Source organism: Sceloporus undulatus, chromosome 6 (genome assembly GCF_019175285.1).
Source record: "Sceloporus undulatus isolate JIND9_A2432 ecotype Alabama chromosome 6, SceUnd_v1.1, whole genome shotgun sequence".
Taxonomy (NCBI): domain Eukaryota; kingdom Metazoa; phylum Chordata; class Lepidosauria; order Squamata; family Phrynosomatidae; genus Sceloporus; species Sceloporus undulatus.
Genome location: NC_056527.1, coordinates 57,630,298 through 57,650,962, shown reverse-complemented (window position 1 = coordinate 57,650,962; position 20,665 = coordinate 57,630,298). Strand labels below are relative to the sequence as shown.

Below are 20,665 nucleotides of genomic sequence, written 5' to 3'. Positions count from 1 at the left end.
CAAACTGCCTGTGATATTGGCGATAATATCTACACATCCTGGTTACTAGCCATGGATTATCATACCCCACATGAATTTGTATAAACTGTAAAAGTTTCCAGTTTGAGAGGTATCAGTACTTGGTGTGGTAGTGAATTTCACTGTTTTAACTATATACTGTGTGCTTTGGCATCCTTTTTCTTTCCTTCATCCTTTACATCCTTTGTTACATGCCTCTAAGTTTAATCCTTGACTTATACATGGGTTATATAAAAATCCATAATTTTTGCCCCAAATCTTCTCTCAACTTATACATGCAGTCGACTTATAGTTGAGTATATACGGTAATTTCATTTTTTTCTATTTCTTTTCTTTTTAAACTTAACATCTCATTAGAACTCTGGAATTGTGTGGGAGAAAAAAATAAAACCCCTGAAAAGCATGGAGGGTAGGGCATAGGGAAGGGAGGCAGGGTTAAGAGGAAGTATGGAAGAGAGAAGACAATGACAGAAGGAGGCCCAATTGCACAATGGACAAGATGTGCAATAATGGCTGCTCTGAAACCAGTATGTTTCCATTTTTATTAACTGATGCAATAGGGATGAGAATAGGGCTTATGTGGTAGGCAATACTGCATTACACTGTTACAGACAACTATTCCACTTTTACTGCTATGGTTGCCTCTTGTAGAATACTGGGATTTGTGGTTTAGGGAGGGACATTTAGGATTCTCAGGCCTATTACAGATGGCCAAAATAATGCTGTTTTGGGTCTCTTTGGAGGTATGCTATTTAAATGATGCATGGGTCCTATGAGTCCGGAGGTCGTGCCAATGCCACACTTCATTCCTAAGCACTGGAGTGCAGTTTTGGTGCAGCTTCCGGATTCTTAGGATGCATGCATAATTTAAATAGCATATCTCCAAAGAGTCCCGAAGCAGCTTTATTTTGGCAGTCTGTAACAGGCCTCAGAGAGCTCATAAGCCTCATTATACAGTACTACAAACCACAGAATGCCACAGGAGGCACTATAACAATAAAAGTGGAATAATATTCCTATTCACAGTGTAGTGCAGTGTTCTCCTACATAATGTCCTATGTCCCCATCCTGATGCTCACCTGGAAGAGGATTCCCATGAGATATAAATCAGAGTTTTAGTGTAGTTTATAAAAAGAGGCTTGCAGGGATAAGGGCAGTGAATTTAGCGAACCCGGAAATAAAGCAATTAAGAGCTCCCTCTTGTGATAGCAAATTTACATAGCAAAAACAAAGACTCCCACTTCTAAAAAGTGAGGCCAGAACCAACCTTTCTTATCAACCTTTCTGTCTCAAGTGTTAACTAAGGAGATTATCACACTGAGTGTAAGGATAAGAGCACAGTGGATTGCTCCAATCCTTATCTCGTCCCATTCATGCAATTGTGACAAAGATTATCACACACTGCACAATTCTCCTGTTCTTCTCCTTTGGTGAAGTGTAATGGACCCATCATTTGGTATTAATGGCATTAAAAGAATGGGATGAGGATGGGAGAAATTCACTTTGCTCTCATCCTTACCTTCAGTCACATAACCGTGCGATGAGCACAAGCCCCATTATATCTAATGAGGCTTGAGCATACACATTTTTTTTGCCTTACACAGGGTGGGTGGGTGGCGGAACAGATTCCCCCATGTAAGGCAAGGGCGGACTGTACTGAAATGTAGAGGAGAGGACTAAGGAATTGGTTTCTACCAGAGAAATCTAGGTACTTCACCAAACTACAAACCCCATGGTTCTGTGAGTTGGAGCAGTGACAATAAAAGTGGTATTAGATGGCTATAACTACTCAATGCAGATATGTTCCCAGTTGGGATGTCAACTGGCAAAAGGAAGATTCCATCCCTTCCTGTCCTCTCCCCGTTGCTGAGTTAACTGAGTGCAAACTACTTTTGCATTTTAATATCAGTTTTTAGCAAACAAACTATAATCAGGACAAAAGGAGAAAGTGAGAGGAAGAGAAAGAAACTGGGAGGTTTTAAAAGCAGGAGTAAAAGTGAGATTGAAAGAGAAACTATCATGGCTTCCTTCCCATGAGCTAACCAGGGAAAAAAAATGCTTGCATCCCTTTTGAAGTGTGTATTGTCTCAGGAAATTTCCTTCAGAAAAACAAGCTGACACTGGTGAAGTATTGTGAATGAGTTATTTAGCAAGAACTGGGGAATGATAGTTTACCATAAAGGCGGTTGTACATGGGCAATTGATGCTTAAGCTATAATCAAAACATATATTGAATTTCCTAGCTTAATGGAATTTTCCCAGCACATGCCTTTTACAGTAGTGATTTGGGAACCTTGACAAACTATATTAGAGGGCATGAGCTTGTGGCTCGGGGCTCCCATTTTGTTTAGATTCTCGTCTGTCAGGGTAAGGGGCAGAAAGGCAGTTTTTCTCCAAATAAAGTAGGGTACTTGTTTCACCAGCATGGCCTATTAATCTTTCTAGATGTGGCTGGGAGAAGCAATTCCACAATGGGATGACATATGATTAACTAGCTGTGTCCCCACCAAATCAGGAATGTTGGAGGGCATGGTAGTTTAATATTATTTATTTTGATTCAATTGCTATCAATGGTGAAAATAGCAAGCTTTGGACAGTGCCATTCTGCTCAGAAATAATGTAGTGTCCTCTAGTGCTCATACAAACCAATCTGAATCTGCCAAATTTGCTTTATTAGTCAGTACTGAGCCTTTTTAGGAAGAGGCAGAGGTGGCCCAAGGCATCTTCCACTCTGAAATGAAGGACAAAATGGTGCACTTTCCATTCTGTGCAGAGATTCTGACCAGATGGACATCTGAATCTTACTTTGGTACACACAACTATCTCCCATTACACCTGCAAGCCATAGGCTTCAGCACACATGTGGCTGGCAAGGGCCTGTCCTCCAACATCTTGCTACTGTTCTCTGCCCCTGTAGAATCTGCTGGTCGCTATGCTTAATGGTAGTTCCTTCCAGAGCACTGCATTGTTATCTCTTTGTCTGTAATTTCAACTATTGTGAAGTATAGAATGTAGCTTGATAATGTGAGAAAATCCAGTTTGCAGTGGCAGGGGATCTTTTATTGCAAATGATCCTTTCCCCACACTGATTTTTTTGTTTTGTTTCATTTGCTAGTAAGGGTAATGTTGAATTAAAAATAGATTCCCAGGGTGTTAGCCCTTTTCTGGGAAAGATGAAGACTGGTTCAGTTAATGCTCGGCCTCCTTTAGTAGAGTTCACAAGTGGAAGTGCTGACTCTCTTGGGTCTCTCTGAGATTAGCAAAGTTTCACAAAAGTAAGGCAAATAGGCAGTCTGCAAGTTTCATCATTAAAAACTTTACTAATTACATTGAAACATGCTTGTATACAGTGCCTAGGCCCTGGCTTACAGGAAAGTTTCAAGAGAAGCAGCTCAGCAGAGCCTGCACTCACCATCTTGAAGGAGGAGGAAGACTAGAGAGAGGAGGCTTTGCAAACACACCAGGAAGGTCTTTGGATCAAATGGTGTGGTTGCTTAGATGCATCCCCATAATGAGTGATTGAGCAAATGGGAAAAGGTCTAGAGACAACATGTACTGTATAAGATAAAAACATGTAGGAAACCCCTACTGTTTAAAGCCCCATTGCTCTAATACCAAATGGCTAAAGAGGAGGCTTGATTGGGAAGCACCTTCCAACAGTTGGAAGAGCTTTCAAAATTTAATCAGGGTGTGATTTTAGGCTTTCTCCATGTAGGGAATCTTAAGAGCATATTTTAGGTCCAAGATTCTGATCAAACCAAATCAAGCAAAGCCAGATTCTCAGATTTGTTGAAATAAACCAAGAGCACTGATGCAACACACAATATGTTTACATATATAATAAACGGGTGCAATTTCAAAGAAATGAAATGCAAAGAAAATTCTCACACATCCGTTTGGCTGAAGTGAGTGTATATCTTGTTTCCCATGGACATGCAAGACTCTTTTTGGGCCACAAGATCCTCCAGGATATGGTAAAGAAACTTCCCATAGATGTGGAATTTTATACATAGTAAAAACTTGTTTTCTAAAATCTATGGAGTTTATCACTCCAATCATCACCAAACTGCAACAGGAGCCTCCTGGTGGGATCGCTCATGGCGCTACACTTCCGTTTTTGTCATGGAAGCATCAGCATAATTGTTAGAAAAAGGGCCCTTTTTAAATAACGGATAAAATGTTATTTAAAAAGGCCCCTTTTCCTAACAATTACGAGAACGCTTCCATAACGAAACCAGAAGCGTTCCCCTTTAATAGCGCCAGGCGTGATCCCACCAGGAGGCTCCTGTCGCAGATTGGTGATGTTTGGGTGACAGGAGCATGACAGGAGCCCTCGCGTGTGATAAATTCCTATGATGCAATTTCCAGGTTGGAAATTCCTGAGACCAGGCAGCATGAAAAAGAGGAGGATGTTAATTCTCATGAGGCAGTACCCATTATCTAAAGGAAGAGTGGTACAACAAAGTACCATCTGCAAAAATATTTTAACCTTGCTGCTTCTCTTTGTTATAGCTTATCTGTGCCTTCTATCGGTTTTATAAGAGTCCAAAAATTGCTGCATTCATTACCATTCTTCTGGAATCACTACAGAAGGATCACTTGGGAATCTCTTTGTCTGTCAGAGTGAAGGCCGACTCGGTTTGCATGCAAAGGATTTCAGTAGGATTCTAGAGGTAGAGATGTGTGTGAACATAATGAATTCAACCTTGAAGAACATTAGGTTGGACTTCATTATCAGATGGTAAGTGAGTGAACTAAACACTGAGCAAAAACACCACAAAATTTTCACTACTGTGTTATTCTTTTTTACTGAATTTACCAAATGCTGGGAAACCAGGAGACAAGTGATCCAAAATGTGGTTGTGGAATTCACATTCATTCTGCCTGCATGCATTTCAGATGGCAGATGTTCTCTTTACCTGCAGTGATCTAGTGCAGCCCTTATCACTAGTGTGCTAGTTTCTTTTACAGAGGAAGGTGGTCTTTTTTTTAATGACAAAGTATTCAAAAATATATCCCCAAGCATTTTGGTTGACCCACAATTCTATCACCAGAGTTTCTCATTCAATGTATGATGCAGTCATATGTATAGAAGACCCATTGAAATTAAAGAAACTAAATTATTCATGATGAACTGTTCCATTGATTTCATGGTTAAGTCAATATCCAATCTACCATTAGGAGCTAGGCTACTTTGCACAATATTTGCATTTTTCAGTATCTGGTGTCTCCAAGTAATTTTCAGTGTTAGCTTCACATAGAATGTGTTATTGTAGAAGACTACAATTTCCTTGAAAAAACACAGGGAAATTCATGCTCTCAAAGGAGGAATAGCATCTATAACAACAACAACAACAAATAACACCTTATCTATGCTATCTTAACTATTATACCAAATAAGAATATGTTCATGTCTGTGTCAGTCACAACTCATTGGGACATTAAACAAGATTAGTGGTTTTGGTGGTCATTAAGTTGCATTGCTGATTTTCAAGTCAAAATGCCAAAGATATAGCTCCCTAGAATAAAAAATGTTGGTTCACCCATAACATCTGACAGAATGTTTTTAGTTCTTGTCTGAGTAGCACTGCAGGGGAAAGGGAAAAGCAGGTGCATCAAAATTTGGTAATGTTTTTGGTTGTCTTCCAAATTGCAGTGACAAGGTTCAAGCAGAGAATCCAGATTAGGGTCTTCCTAGAAACAGATGGGGGCTGCCATAACTCACTGAGAAATTTTATTTTAAAAGGGGTAGAAAAGAGAAGAAGGCTCTCTAAAAATTACTTCTAATATTTCTAAGGTTAAATAAAAAGGTGGGCAAATATGAGATGGCTATCTTGAAATACTGTTTATAAAATTCCTCAGGATAGAAAAAAGGGGGGAGAAGCAGGAAGAAAGGAGATGCCATTGACTGCATCAACTATTGCAATAAGCCATATATGCTTCAGCTATTATAAATTAAAAGAAAACTGCCTGGTCACACCTATTTGCTGATATTTTACTTTTGGAGAAAAGCCAGTCTAGGGGAACCTCTTGCTGCATTCCTTCAAGTTGCTTCCGATTTATGGCAAATCTAAGGTGACCCTATCACAGGGTTTTCTTGGCAAGATTTGTTCTGAGGGGATTTGCCTTTACCTTACACTGAGGATGAGAGAGTGTGACTTGCCCATGTGTCACCCGATGGGTTTCCATGGCTCAGCTCTCCAGAGTTGCTCTCCAGAGTTGTAGTTCAATGCTCAAACCACTATACCATATTGACTCTCCTAGGTGAAATTACATGTGATAAATCTATCCTGCCAACTGTAACAAATGAATATCTATAGCTTCTAGTCCACAAGACTTCCAGACATCATCTCCCCTTACATTCTTGGATGAGGCTGTGAGGAGGGAACAGCAAAGAACGAAGTAAAAATGGCTTTTTAGCTAAACAGACAGCCCATTTGGCCTGTGGGTTTGAATTCAATCTCCGAAAGGTTGACTGACCCTGTGAAAGCAGTGTAATGGAGTGGATGAGCACGCACTTTGTATTCAGTTCCTGTCATCTTTGGCTAGTGCTAGAAAAGTCCCTGTCAGAACATCTGGAGAGCTGCTACAGGCAATACTTGGATACATGTGCTTCCAGTTGATATAGGGCAGCTTCCTATGTTCCTCTGGTATAGTAATAATACCATCTTTTGTTTTGGAAAACGCAGAATTCAGATCATGTATGTTGCAATAATATTACAGGAATGGCAGGCATTTTTTCTACGTCAGGGGATATACAGAACTCAGGCTTGTAGGGTCTACTTTGTATTTTACTGGAACCCTAATATCTAACCTAAATAAGGCTCTGGAAGTAGAAATGCACTTAGAACAAAGGAACAAGTTCTCTCTTAGTACATGTTTTTAATATCAGAATTGAGCTCATTGCAGAAATAATCTAGTTTGAGACCACTTTAACTGCCCTGGCTCAATGTTAGGGAATTTTAGAAAGTATAGTTTGTGAGACATATAGGAGCTTATCCCTCACCCTTTTAAACTGGCTCCAGCCTCCTGGGCTGGAGCCAGGACACAGGATGAAGGCAGGGATTATTGTTCACTAAGGCCTGGTACAGAGCGCCCCAAAAGGACGGTATGCTGGTGCCCTGGTTTGCTCTGCAAGAAAGCTGCAGCGGACAAACCGTGCGGCTCCCTCGCGGAGCAAAAAGAACCCATGAAAAGCAGGTTCTTTTTGCGGTGCCATAATGACGCTGCAGTGCACCAATGGAGCCCTGGTGGCGCAGTGGTTAAATGCCTGTACTGCAGCCATTCACTCAAAACCACAAGGTTGCGAGTTCAAGACCAGCAAAAGGGCCCAAGCTCGACTCAGGCTTGCATCCTTCTGAGGAGGTCGCTAAAATGAGTACCCAGACTGTTGGGGGCAAATTAGCTTACTTGCTAATTAGCTTACTTGCTGTTCACCGCTATGATCTTTGGAATAGCGGTATATAAATAAAACAAATTAATTAATTAGTTAATTATGGCACCGTGACATGCGGATGCTAGGCGTCTGTCACATCAAAATGGCGGTGCCCATCTGTACAGGGCGCCACCATTTTGATGCCCTCGAAGTGCTAGGTTTGAGGCACATGTGGACGCAGCACCCTCGGCTAACCCCTAGCACGTGATGAGGGCACCCTATAGGCCCGTCTGGACCAGGCCTAAATTGCCACTGAACCACCAGCTGCCATCAGCCCAGGCCCAAGCTGGGTCCCAGCTGCACTCCACCAGCAATTTTTAGAAGTTGGAAGCTTTCTGGCTTCTAAAAAGTGCTGGTGGAGCACAGCTAGGATTCTGCTTGGACCTGGGCTGATGGGGGCGGCGGTTCGGTGGCGATATAGTGAGCGATAATCCCCATATCCATCCCACATCCCAGCTCCAGCCTGGGAGACTGGAGCCGGTTTTAAAAAGTGAGTGATAAGCTCTTTAGCCTTCTCTGTCAGAGAGGTCTAGTGCCATAATAAACTACAATTCCCAGGACTCCCTAGCACTGAGCCAGGACAGTTAAAGCAGTCTCAAACTGGATGATTCTGCAATGTGTTTTGGACCATAGTCTTCTTCACATAGATCCATTTCTGGCTCCCCCTTGTTAACAGCCAAATTTAGGATGCCTCTGTTTTTGTTGGTGATGTTATTAAGCAATTGGGAACCAGGAAAGCTGAGTGGATCTACTTCAGATCACCCAGAGAAATAATCAATTTGCTCCAATATTATGTGATGGAAAGGACATGTTGGGCAATCAGCTATCTTGCAATACAAATAGAAGGGAATCTTAGGTTTCACATAGAGAAAGAGATCTTGAAACTGCAGCTGCACTGACAGCTCAGTACATATATTCAGCATGTATCTTCAAAGATTATTTCCCTATCTCAAGGGCAGAAAAATATCTTCTTACATATGTGGAACTGGAGATTTAGAAGTTCTTCTGTTTCTTGAGCAGCTGAAGCTCAAGTATGGATCTATAATGTTGTCTGCTCTAATTGTTTAAAGTATCATTTGGTTTTAAAGAAAATATAGTATAATTAATATATAATTAATATTTAAGAGACACTCATGAACAGCTCTCTCTCTCTCACACACACACATACACACACACTGCTGCAAATAGAATCAATAATGTGTTGCTCATGACTACAGTATATGAATAAGCTGGATTGTTCTCTCTTCCTCAACACAGTGTCATCCAGACAGCCATGCTAGCTGGGAGTGATGGGGTCTGTAGTTTAACACATCTAAAGGTTACTAGGTGTATTCTTAACTTCCTGTATGGATCATGGTGATTTTAGACCAAAGCTCAAAGTCTTTTGGTTTTTTTTGCGCAGAAATATCCTATACATTAACAAGAGATAGAGTATGGGTTACATTTGGTAGCTGTAGCCCTCTCTAGTTAATTTTCTCTACAAATATTGAAAACAAAACAGTGGCCAACAGACTTGAAATTATCAATATACATCCCAATCCACAAAAAGGAGACACAAAACACTACAACAATTGTAGGACCATAGCATTAAATTTCTCATGCAAGCAAAATTATGATCAAAATCTGCAGCATCGACTCCAATCATGACATGAAGCATAAACTCCAACCATGACACGAAGGGAGAAATCCCGGAGGTGCAAGCAAAGTTCAGAAAAGGAAGAAGCAGTGGGGGCTATATTGCAAACATACAATGGTCAATGGGGCAAATCGAGGAATTGCAGTAGAAAATCAGCATGTGTTTCATAGACTACAACAAAGCCTTTAACTGCATAAATCATGAAAAGCTATGAAACACTCTTAAACACATAAAATGTGGCTACATTTTATAATCCTGATGGGAAATCTGTACTTAGGACAAGAAGCTACAGTTAGAACAGAATATGGCGAAACAGAATGTTTTCCAATTGGCAAAGCTGCCCCCTATCACCCTACCTGTTCAATTTGTACACAGAAAATACCATACGAATAGCAGGTCTGAACCCAGAAGAAGGAGGAGTGAAGATAGGTGGAAGGAACATCAACATTCAAAGAGGTGAAGCAGACAGGCACGAAGGAGCAGCCAGAGGCCACTCCAACCCCTATTGGGCCAGGACTTCAGTGACTGTATAACCCACTCTTAAAGCAGGCCACTGCTGCAGTCCAAAACAGGCTGCCAGCAGGAGCAGATTAAATCCGCTCCTTTGGTTAGTGGCTTTGGGCCACCTTAGGCATCCTTGCAGCATGGTGTTTAGATGACACATGCCCCTGAAGTGGCTGGATGTTGCTTAAGTTTCTTTTCCAAGCTTTAGGCGAAGGGTTCTTGCATTATCTATTGAGATGGAAGAACTTATTCACTTTGTTTTTTCCTGTATTTGAATGTTTAAAATGTCATGTTCTTTCTTGACTGGACCCACCTGCATTATCCTCTAGAATTTAGCATCTCTAAAAGTCCATCCTGATCATTCTCCTTTGAAGATGTTGGATCACGGTGGTAGCTTCTTTTTGAGCTGCTGTGGCTCTATTTTATTGGTTTTATTGGTTGTTTTAGTAAACCAGCAAATTAGCTGTAGTATTACACTTTTATCACTCACTTTGCATTATATTTTAGTGAGATAGGGTTTTAAAGGTATTCTTTGTCTGCTGTGGATGAAATTTATTGTTTTATTGCACTCCTTATTCAGCCTCATAATTAGCATCGAGCTGAAGCTGCTGATGCTGATCCAGACACCAAGATTTTACTTCTTACCTCATTATGCTGGCAGAATTGCTTCAGTTTCTGAAAGTTTTTATAACATCTAGAGGGAGTGGATAATTTTGACTGTGGTTTCTTGCTATTGCTATGACAAGAGGATGGAAAAGACCAATATCTCTGTAGAACTCAAACAATATACCATGCTGCCAGCAAAGTAAATTTGATAATTTTATAGAGAAATGGAAGCCTGTTGAAATTCCCTCTTTTACTGTCATTCCATTATCCAATAGATATGCCTCTCTGCTGAGACACTGGAACCATCAGTTAAGATGAGTGAAATTAATGGAGCCAGATTGGGATGATTCTGATATCCCACGCGACAACTATCCCACCCAACAGGCTAGGAAAATTGATATACATACAGTTGTTTTGATGTACCTGTTAAAAGAACAAAGTTTACTAACAGTGAGAACTCTGCAGTTGATCAGTCCTAAACTTGAGTTGGTGATAAATATATTAGATGAATTTTGACCCCCAAAAACTCCCACAACTCCGTCCAACTCAAACTGATGAACTGGGAACTGCTGAGGAATATTTGGCTTCAAGGTTAACCTTTGAGAATTTAGCTAACCCTGCAACTTTAACCTCTGAGCAGGGGTGGGGGAGTCTCATCCTTCAGCCAGTATTGGTGGTGATTAATATCTAACCTTTTAAAAGGTACGTCCCATTTTGGGGATCAATTTGTAGTGCTAATATGAATTTGGCTCAGCCCATTTACTATCTGTGGAACTGCTCTCTTTCTCTGGTGGCTTTAATAGATTCCAGTTAAACCTTTCTAAATCTGAGTTGCCAAATCTAATAATGAAGAACAAAGACATGTTTCTGCCCACTAAGGCTTTTCAAAGAGCCCCAATTTGCCCATTATTTATCAAGATGAAAAGTTCTGCTACTAATGTACAAGTACATTAGTAACAGATGGACTGGACTGGATGGTCCTTGTGGCCTCTTCCAACTCTACGATTCTACAGGGTGACTGTTTTAATGTCAATAGCCCTGCCATTGATTCGGCTAACCCTTCTGTGCTGATCCAAGTTGATTACTTTGGAAGATCCTAGTTGTATAAGTCCTCTCAACTCACCCTTAATTGTGTCTGCTGATAAGAAAGTGAGTGATCATGTGTCAAGAACTAGGACACCCAAGATATCTTCTTCAGAGCAGAAGAAAAATGTGGTGCACCATTCCCTGGACATAAAAGATAGCCATCTATACATTGGTTGTATAGAAAACAGACTGAAGTAAAAGTCACACCCATCCCTAATAACCCGTTACTTGAGCCTTCTTACTGGATTCATAGATGTTATAGGCTGAAGGTGTGGGTGGGTGGGTAGAGCATGGAGCACATGCTCTAGAACTGAGTAATTCCTTCTCTAAGATACAGAGGTTAATTCTTCAATAGATGAATTAGTAAGTAAATATGATTTAAATCGCAAATAAGCAATTTAGTTTCTTCCAGTAAACAAAGTCATTCTGATATTATGAAATGTGATGACAGTATTCAAGTGTTTGTCACTATGTCGCACCCAGAATTTGTTTCCTCCCGAGCACCTGCAAGTCAGGAGGGATCTTTTCTTCCATTACCAATTGTGTTTGTCATGTCTCTGTTCAAAGCGGTTTTCCTTATTGAGTTATGTAGCTCTCATATCCTAGAGTGATTGACCAGTATGGAGGTATACTTTTATTGCTAATCTCATTGACAAAAGCATCAGAAGCTCTCTCTTTCCTTAATCCAATTCACTGTGGTACATGTTGTTTTCTTTTTAACATCAGATCAAACACATACTAGGTGCAGGATGAGAAAGCATTCCTGGTGGAGTATAAAGTAGAATCCTGATTTTTGAGAAGGTATTTTATCCTGTGAATATATGAACCAAAAATGCCTCTGGAGATGAAGTGATATGAGCAGTGTGAGTTTTCACATAGCCTGTGGAGTGTTGTTGATGTGACTGGATTATAAAAACCCTCTGCTCCACACATATAAAAGCGAAGTTATCTCAAAATGCCAGATATCCCTCACGTCTTCATTTTTAAAAGCTAAATAATACTGTTGTTGTCAATATACTCTGGGATTAACATCTTCTGTTCAGAACATTCAAAAGCCATGCAGACTTATAGTACTCACAATAGGTAAGACATTGCTATACAAATTACCCATAGGGTACTGAAGAAATTGGCAAGAGGATTGATAACAGATTTACAGATTCTAACATTTCAAAGCTCTTTTGAAGAGTTCCAGTAGCTAAAGAAATAATTGTACATATAAAAAGGATGGACGAGGGGCATCTACACTACACAATTGTAGCACTATTATTCCACTTCAACTGCCAGGGCAATATCCTATAGAATCCAGGGACTGATAGTTTGATGAGGCACTAGAGCACTCTGGCTGAATTCTAAATGTCCTCTAAACTGTCAGTCCCAGGATTTTATAGCACAGGACCATGGCAGTTAAAGTGGAGTCATAGCATGATAATTCTATAGTGTAAATGGGCCAAGAGAGATTGCTTGATTGTTTGATTGTCAATCACCAAGTGAGAAAAACTCCTCTATTTATTGCCTTCAGCAGAGGAAAGAAAAACACACATTTTCCTTCATGATTGGAAGTCTCTCCCTAGCCTTTTGAAAAGTCTTAGTTGTTACCCAAGAGGAATGCACCTAATAGAAGTTAAAGAGAAGCAGCAATTGGATTTTCAGCAAAGTTGTTTTAAAAAGATAGAAGTTTACCCAGTCAGTTTCCATGTGAGGAGAGAGTTTGGAGAGTTAAGTGATTCTTATACAAAAGTATTTTCCAAAGCCAAGGTTGATCAGAGGGGAAGCAAATATACATTCATTGTACAGTACAGCATACCCTTCTCATCTATGGGGATTTGGTTTGGTGCCACTCCATGGATGATAAAAAATGTGCATGCCCAAGCCCCATTATAGTCAATGGGTAGCGATGCGCATATAGCCATGTTGTTGCAGCCATGTGCATACATTGCTAGTAACAATAATGGAGTGGGACAATCCGTGGATGCTTGAGTCTGTGGATAGCTAGCCTGCTGCTATGATGGGCCCTATCATGCCCTGTGTAGAAGCTGGAGACTCAGAGGAAGAAGCAGAGGAGGCCAGCCTTGAGCCAGCAGAGACTGTTGCTAGTGAGGGCAGGCAGGAGCTTGGCACCAGTGGAACAGAAGTTCCTGCCAGCTTGTGCACTGAGGAGATTGAGGAAGCAAATGTACCTGTGCCTTCGTTCAGTAAGCATAAGTCAGAAAGAGAAGGTGTGCATCACTCTTAAAGAATTTATACAAAACGCCAAGCAATCGGGGAAAAGCTGCACCAATGAGATGGAGATAAAAGCCTGGGAAGAATGCCAGGACTTTATCAGAGGTTAACTGACGTCTTTGGCAAATTCACCCTTGCCTTGAACTTTCATGTTGCCTGACTCTCTGGACTGAATCTTTGACTGACAATTCTGATTATTCCAACCCTGACCTCTCTTGATGACCCTGCTATGCTGAACTCTTGATATGCTTTGATTTCTTGAACTTCTGATACTGTGGACTTGGATTGCTTTGGACTGTCTTTGTTGTTGTTTTGCCTGACCATTATATTGATACCAAAGACTCTGTAAGCTCTGTGGCTATTGGCTGCTGGCAGCTTTCCTGGACAGTCTCACTGTACAGAAAGTACTAGTTCTAAAGCAGCCCTTCTCCAAACTGGTGCCTTCCAGGTGTACATATATACAGTCAACCCTCCATATCCATGAATTCTGTATTCATGGAGCTCACCATCCACAGCTTGAAAATATTTTTTTTAATCCAAAATGCACAGTATGGATATGTAGAATGAAACAAAAAGGTGAGATAAACTTTTTATTATACTGTATTTTGAACCTTCTAGCGATTACCTGAAAATATGCCTAGGAAAACTGATTTGCTAGATACCTTTAGGCCTCTCACAGAACCTTGCTCCTAAGATCCACAACCAGCTTTTAAAGGAAACTTCTCAGCAGCAGCATGTGGGCACTTTTAGTGTCATCACTTTTGCCCTCACAGTTGCAGGTTCTGCTGTTCCTGTTGTCCCCCCCCCTCCCCACTCATTTTCTTTTCTGGATGGAAGATAATCCATAGGTATAGCTGTTACTGTTCTCCTTTACTGTTCTCCTCTCCCTCAATGGGAGAAGAGCTGGGGGAAGGACATATTGGAGATGCATTGCTTTGACCTCAACCAATTTGGAAGCACCTTATCCTGATCCCAGCTATTGCTGCTCTTACTACAGTACTTGCCTTCAAGTCTGCTTTGACTTAGGATATTCCTGAGAATGGGAGGCCTCCAACTGCCCCATCATCAACAACACTGCTTATGTCTTACAAACTCAAACTTCCTTGATCAAATCTATCCATTTGTTATGTATTTTTCTCCTGCTTCCTTCTTTTTACCTTTCCCAGCATTATCAGCATTATTACAACCATGCTAACGTTCTGTTTTCCCCTCCAAAGCTGCAGAGAGCAGCTCCCTTATCCATTGCTAAGCCGATCACATGTTCTTTTCATCTCCCTGTGCCTTAGGAAATTGTTCTGTGCAATTCTAAATATGAACTCTCCAATTTAGACAGAAACAAAAGTACTCCATTGGCTCTTCTATAGTGAGGGAAGGGAAGTGCCTTCTGGGAGAATGCTTTTGAGCAGATCGCTGTTCTTTTAAAATTTTAACCTACAAAGTTAGCTGTAAGGAATAATGTAACCCTTTCCTCCAGTCTTACATTTTAAAGATCGAAATCAGCCTAAGTTGTTTGTTGAAAAGTCCAGCGACTCTACATTTCACATAATAAGAGGTAAAATGGCTAATTCTGGATCTACTTTAGAGGGAAACAGCAGAATGCAAAATGTTGATGTTTTAAACAAGAAAGGAGTGGTACTTATATTTTAGCAGCTGGCATCTCCATGTGCTGAATTCTGTATGTTATTATGAACAATTAGACTGACATGCATATTTATAATTGTATTAGATATTTGATTCAAGTTTATTTATGACACTTTGCAAAATATAAGAGTGGGGGAGCACTCCCTACACAAATGCAGAAGTTAGGAATTATTTATTATAAGATGAAGCAACCTCAGCACTGGTTGGGTCCATACTTAAATCCCCTAAAGGTGTCCATAGGGCTTCTTGTTTTATAGATGTATATACCTGGTGCTGTTCAGGCTTGATACCCCCAAAGGACAATATGGGTCCTCTTGTTTTCATGCCCCCTCTTTCGTTGTTGTTGTTGTTAGTTGCCTTCAAGTTGACTTTGACTCATGACAACCCTATGAATGAGACATCTCCATGTTTTCTTTATGTTCAACAGCAAGCCTGCATTTGTACTTTTTTCCTCACCCTTCCAAGTTCATGTTTTCCGCTAGTAGTATGGTGTCATCTGCATATCTTAGATTGTTGATGTTCCTTCCTTCTATCTTTGCTCCTCCTCCTTCTGAGTCTAACTACTCTTTGCATGGTATTTTATGAATACAAGTTGAACAAGTAGGGCGATAATAAGAATCCTTGCCTGACCCCCTTGCCAATTGGGAACTGTTCTGTTTCTCTGTATTCTGTTCTTATAGTAGCCTCTTGACCTAAGTACAGATTTCTCATCAGGCACTCTCATCAGAAACTCTCATGTCTTTAAAAGCATTCCATATCTTTAAGAACATTCCATAGTGCTCTATGCAGTCATATGCTTTATTAAAATCATGCTGATTTTTTCCTGGAATTCCTTGGTGTTCTCCATTATCTGTCGTATGTTTGCAATGTGGTCCCTAGTGCACTCTGGGATTTCTCTCTCCATATATAGTTGGAGTCTATGCTGCAGAATATGTGCCAACTGCAGAGGAAGAAGAAATGGAAAGATTCTGTGGTGGAATCCAGGAAGAATTTGTCAATACACCAAAACAGGGCTGCTTGCTAATGATAGGCGACTGGAACGCTAAAGTAGGAAGCAAAGGGGATTAAAAATCTGTAGGGATATGTAGATTAGGAACAAGAAATGAAGTGAGAGAGTGACAGAATTCTGTGGGGCCAACCATTTGTTCATCACAAATATCTTCTTCATACTCTTTTTGCATTTTATTGTTGTAGTTGTATTTTTATATTAAATTGTAATCCTGCCTCGATCCACCCAGGAGAGGCGGGAAATATAAATAAATTTATTATTATTATTATTATTATTATTATTATTATTATTAGTAGTAGTAGTAGTAATATAACCAGAGAGGAGACTATGCACATGGTCATCATTAGATGATCTATACTAGAATCAGATAGACTACATTGTTAGAAGTAGAAGATGGAGAACCTTATTTTTGCATCCAAAACTAGACCAGGTGCTGACCGCAGCACAGAGCATGAACCACTTGCCTTCAGCCCTCCATACCCACAGATTTTTAATCCACAAATTCAATCATTCACAACTTGAAAATACTCAAAATATATATACGCCACTGTATCTAATGAGCATCCATGGATTTTGGTATTCATGGGGGCTCTTGGAACCAAACCTAAGTGGATACCAACGACCCACTGTATATCAAAGATCAGAGTAAAGCTGAACACAAAATCAGTCAGCATACTGACATATGATCTGAGGAACATCTGAACAGAATTTACAGCCCATGTGTGAAACAGACTTGTTTTATTAAGCATAATCCCCTGGGAACCATAGTAACTATGGATAGAAGCCAGGGACATAATTGAGGATGAATGCAGAAAGACACTATTAGTGACTAAAAAGAAAGAGAAGAAACAATGGATAACAGAAGAAATGCTTCAAGCAGTAAAGGAAAAGTGACAAGCAAAAAAAAAAAAATAATAATAATAAAAAAGGGGGGGGGAGATAGGAACAGAACCAGAAACAGGAATGCAACTTTTCAATGAGTAGTGCGCAAGGATAAATTGAATTATTACAATAATCAGTGCAGAGAAACAAAAGACAACAAAAAGGGAAGAATGAGAGACCTCTTTCACAAGATCTGTGAACTCAAAGGGAAATCCAAACTAAGGGTGGGAATGCTCTATGATCAGAAGAGGAACACACTACATGTTCAGCACAAAATAGAAGCAATACACAGAAAAGCTATAAAACAAAGAAGAAAAACAGAATGACACTTATAATGAAGAACTACTGTATTGAACTACTATAATCCACGCAGACAAAATAAACTCTGGTGTTAACTAAAATATGTCAAGAAATATGGAAAACAAATATGGCCAGCAGTTTGGGGAATTTCAGTATTCATCCTCTTCCACAAAAAACAGAGAAACAAAAGATTACAACTGTAGGGCCATAGCATTAATTTCCCACGCAAGCAAAATATGCTCAGAATTCTGTAGCTCCCTCATTAGAGGAATTTCATCATTGCTATCTGAGAGAGATCGCTCCCATTTCTCTGTGCTTTTTAAACAAAAAAATAATAAAGTAAAATAATAAAAAATAACAATAAATACATCTTAGCAGCAGTGCTTTGCATAATGCATCAAGGAGGCAGGCAGGAAGATACAGACATTTTATTTTATTATGACAGATAGCTGGTTACATTTATATTCCTCCATCTTTCCATTGATTTCAAGGGGATATGCACTGCCCCTTTTCCTCCACTCACTCTCCTCACAGGAACAACCCTATGAAACTGAGAATGTGACTGACATGAAGGCCTGTTACAGACAGCCAAAATAAAGCTGCTTCGAGTCACTTTGGAGGTATGGTATTTCAATGATACATGCATCCTAAGAGTCTAAAGGCCGCACCAAAGCCACACTCCAGTCCTAAGGACTGGAGTGCAGCTTTGGTGAAGCTTCCAGACTCTTAGGACTCATGCATCATTGAAATACCATACCTCCAAAGTGACTCGAAGCAGCTTTATTTTGGCTGTCTGTAACAGGCCAAGGTGAGTTTCATGGCTCAATGGGGACCAGATTTCCTAAATCCTAATGCAACACTCTTGACTGCTACACCACCTTGGCTAAGAATTGCCTTTCTAGAGCAGACAGAGAGCTTTCTAGTCTGCTATTCTGCTTTCAGCTATGGCCTGCTCAATGTGCTTGGAAAGTTCTCATGCAAAGATCTCCCTAAGATGGCTTGCTAGTCTACCCTCAACACTGAGGAAGCGATCACAGATATCACCCACTTGCTCACTTAACTGATAAATATTGGTGGCTACAAAGAGCCATTGCTTCCATCTTCACACTCAGCAGGAACTCTCTAAAACACACTGGGCAAGGTAAAGTAGTTGCGTCAGATAGCAAATTTGGGGTTTCGTGTACAAGCAGAAAATTGTTATGTTTTTTATTGTCAGGAATGGTCAGAGGTACTTGAAGGATTATCTGCTTTGTGTGCCAAAATAATTTGGCTGGCTTTGCCTATTATGCATCTTGACTTGGAAGAAATGGGGTCATTTGCTATTCTGCGTCAGGTAGCAGGTGCTGATCTTGGAGTGTGAATAGACAGATGTGAGGGAAATGGTCAGATAACCAACCTGTCAGGTAAATAATTTAGGTCTTTCAAGTTTAAAACCTGGACTTTGAATTGGGCCTGGATCTGGCCTGGCAGTTTTCAATTGTATCTCTTATTGTGAATTTCCTGGGCCCTGTTCTAGTCACCTTGAAACCTGGAGCTCCTTCTTCTTTTTATTCATGTTCAGGAATGCAAAACAACTTTTCCTTTTCTGTGCCAGGTGGGATTTGACATGAGGTTCAATAATGTGGACTAGCCATCAGGGCCCTTTTATAAGAATGACAGTGTCCATCATTAGATCAAGACAGTCAGTGAAGTGGAGCCAGGGTCAAAGTATTGATTAGCAAAAATATTAACATCAACCCTCAAGCTTTCCGTGTGTCTCCTGAGCTTACCTGCAATCTTCACAGTAGCTGAGAGGACAATAAATTGTCCCAGAAACCATTTATGATTTAGGAGCGATCCTATTTGTAATTCCAGTATTTGGGGATGGTTAATCTTCAATGGGCATTGGAAACCCATTAGCTTTATTGTTGCCTGTATTTTGAGATCCTTCTTAGAGGTTGTGTCTGTGGGGAATGTTATGATGACCATTTGTACTTCAAATCTTGCTACAATATCATTGCAAAACCTGGTAGAAATGGGCTTGGAGAAACTTTTCTGAACTCAAGATTTATGAGAATATTTCTTCTGAATGTTGCATTTGGAGGAGCACACGCAACACCAACACTGTCTTCTTTCAGACTCCAGTACATTAATAAAAACTAATCCTCCTACTTCTAATCTAATCACAGCCTTCCTTCTACCCATTCAGAACCTCTGGAAATTGGGTTACACTGAATTAAAAGATGTGAAGGGGGAGGGAGAAGAGAAGAAAGAAGAGGGAAAGCCTTTTTGTTGCAGACAACAAAAATGACATGTTAGCAATCAGATTCTAGTCAATCACTACACAAAGAAATCAAATTTGATACTCTGCCAAGCTGTACAAGCTCCTGCCATTTAGTATTTCAGTTACAAGAACAGGCATTTCAGTGTCTGCACATAGTGAACTGCAAAAATCCAAAAAGTTAGCTATTGGTTTCTCGCTAACAGTTCTCATTTGTCTCTTTGTAGTCCCTAGATTTAGCCTGCTCTTGCCTTGACAATGCTATGGAATTTTGGGATTTGTAGTTTTATGAGACATTTAGCCTTCTCTGTCAGCGCACTCTGGTGCCACAACAAACTCAAGTTTCCAAGGGGCAAAACAGACTGTCCCGATAGAGTGGCTCTGCAATGCCACTGGCAGCGCCAGATTGGGCTCGTGGCAACTGCACGCCATGAGCCCGATCCGGTACTTTGCCAGTTTAAAAAGGGCTGGCAAAATGCCACTCTTTCTGAAAGCAGCGAAAAGCTGCCCTTGCTGCGTCATCGCCTTTTCACCGATTCTTTGGTGTAGGATTGTAAATACTGTGCCGAAAGTGTGTGACGTTGCCCACCGTCTGGGCAACATCGAGGCGTGCAGCATGTGGACGCCACACCCCCTCTCTGCCCTGAGGCTAGTGTTAAACGCCAGTCGGTTTAGCCCCCAACATTCCAAAGCATTGAGCCATGATAGTCAAAGTGGTCTCAACACTGGTAGCAGTTAGATAGTTTTTCTATGAAGAAAATAGTGGCAAGTTTAATTCTTAGCATTTCTCACAAGGTTCAATCCCTGCAATTTTTGCCGTGATGTACATTTTAAAAGATGAAAGAAGGCTTCTGTGCTAATACCCAAGGATTAATGGTGCCATGGTAAAAGATGATTAGCTTTTGAACAAAGGTGAGCAATCAGTCTTTTGAAAAAGAAAATGGTACCATTGGAAGTCAGAGGAATCTAGCGAAACAGAAACAATGTGAATGAGTTTTAATATCAATTGGACTTTGATGCATCTACCTTTCCCAGCTATTTTCTTTGTAACACAAATTAAATTTCTGG

The 20,665-nt window shown here is 40.4% G+C and overlaps 1 protein-coding gene and 1 long non-coding RNA gene across 2 annotated transcripts in view; one reads left to right on the top strand and one right to left on the bottom strand.

Moving 5' to 3' along the window:
• Positions 1-3,535, bottom strand: part of TMC2 (transmembrane channel like 2) — an 84,839-nt gene extending 81,304 nt beyond the window's left edge. The window contains exon 1 of the mRNA XM_042472611.1: positions 3,431-3,535. The gene's annotated coding sequence lies outside the window, so the exon portion shown is untranslated. The remainder of the gene's footprint in view (positions 1-3,430) is intronic.
• A 1,009-nt stretch (positions 3,536-4,544) lies between these two features.
• The window catches only part of LOC121933210, a 48,615-nt gene continuing 32,494 nt past the window's right edge, over positions 4,545-20,665 (top strand). Inside the window, exon 1 of the long non-coding RNA XR_006104485.1 lies at positions 4,545-4,759. This is a non-coding gene — a long non-coding RNA (uncharacterized LOC121933210). The remainder of the gene's footprint in view (positions 4,760-20,665) is intronic.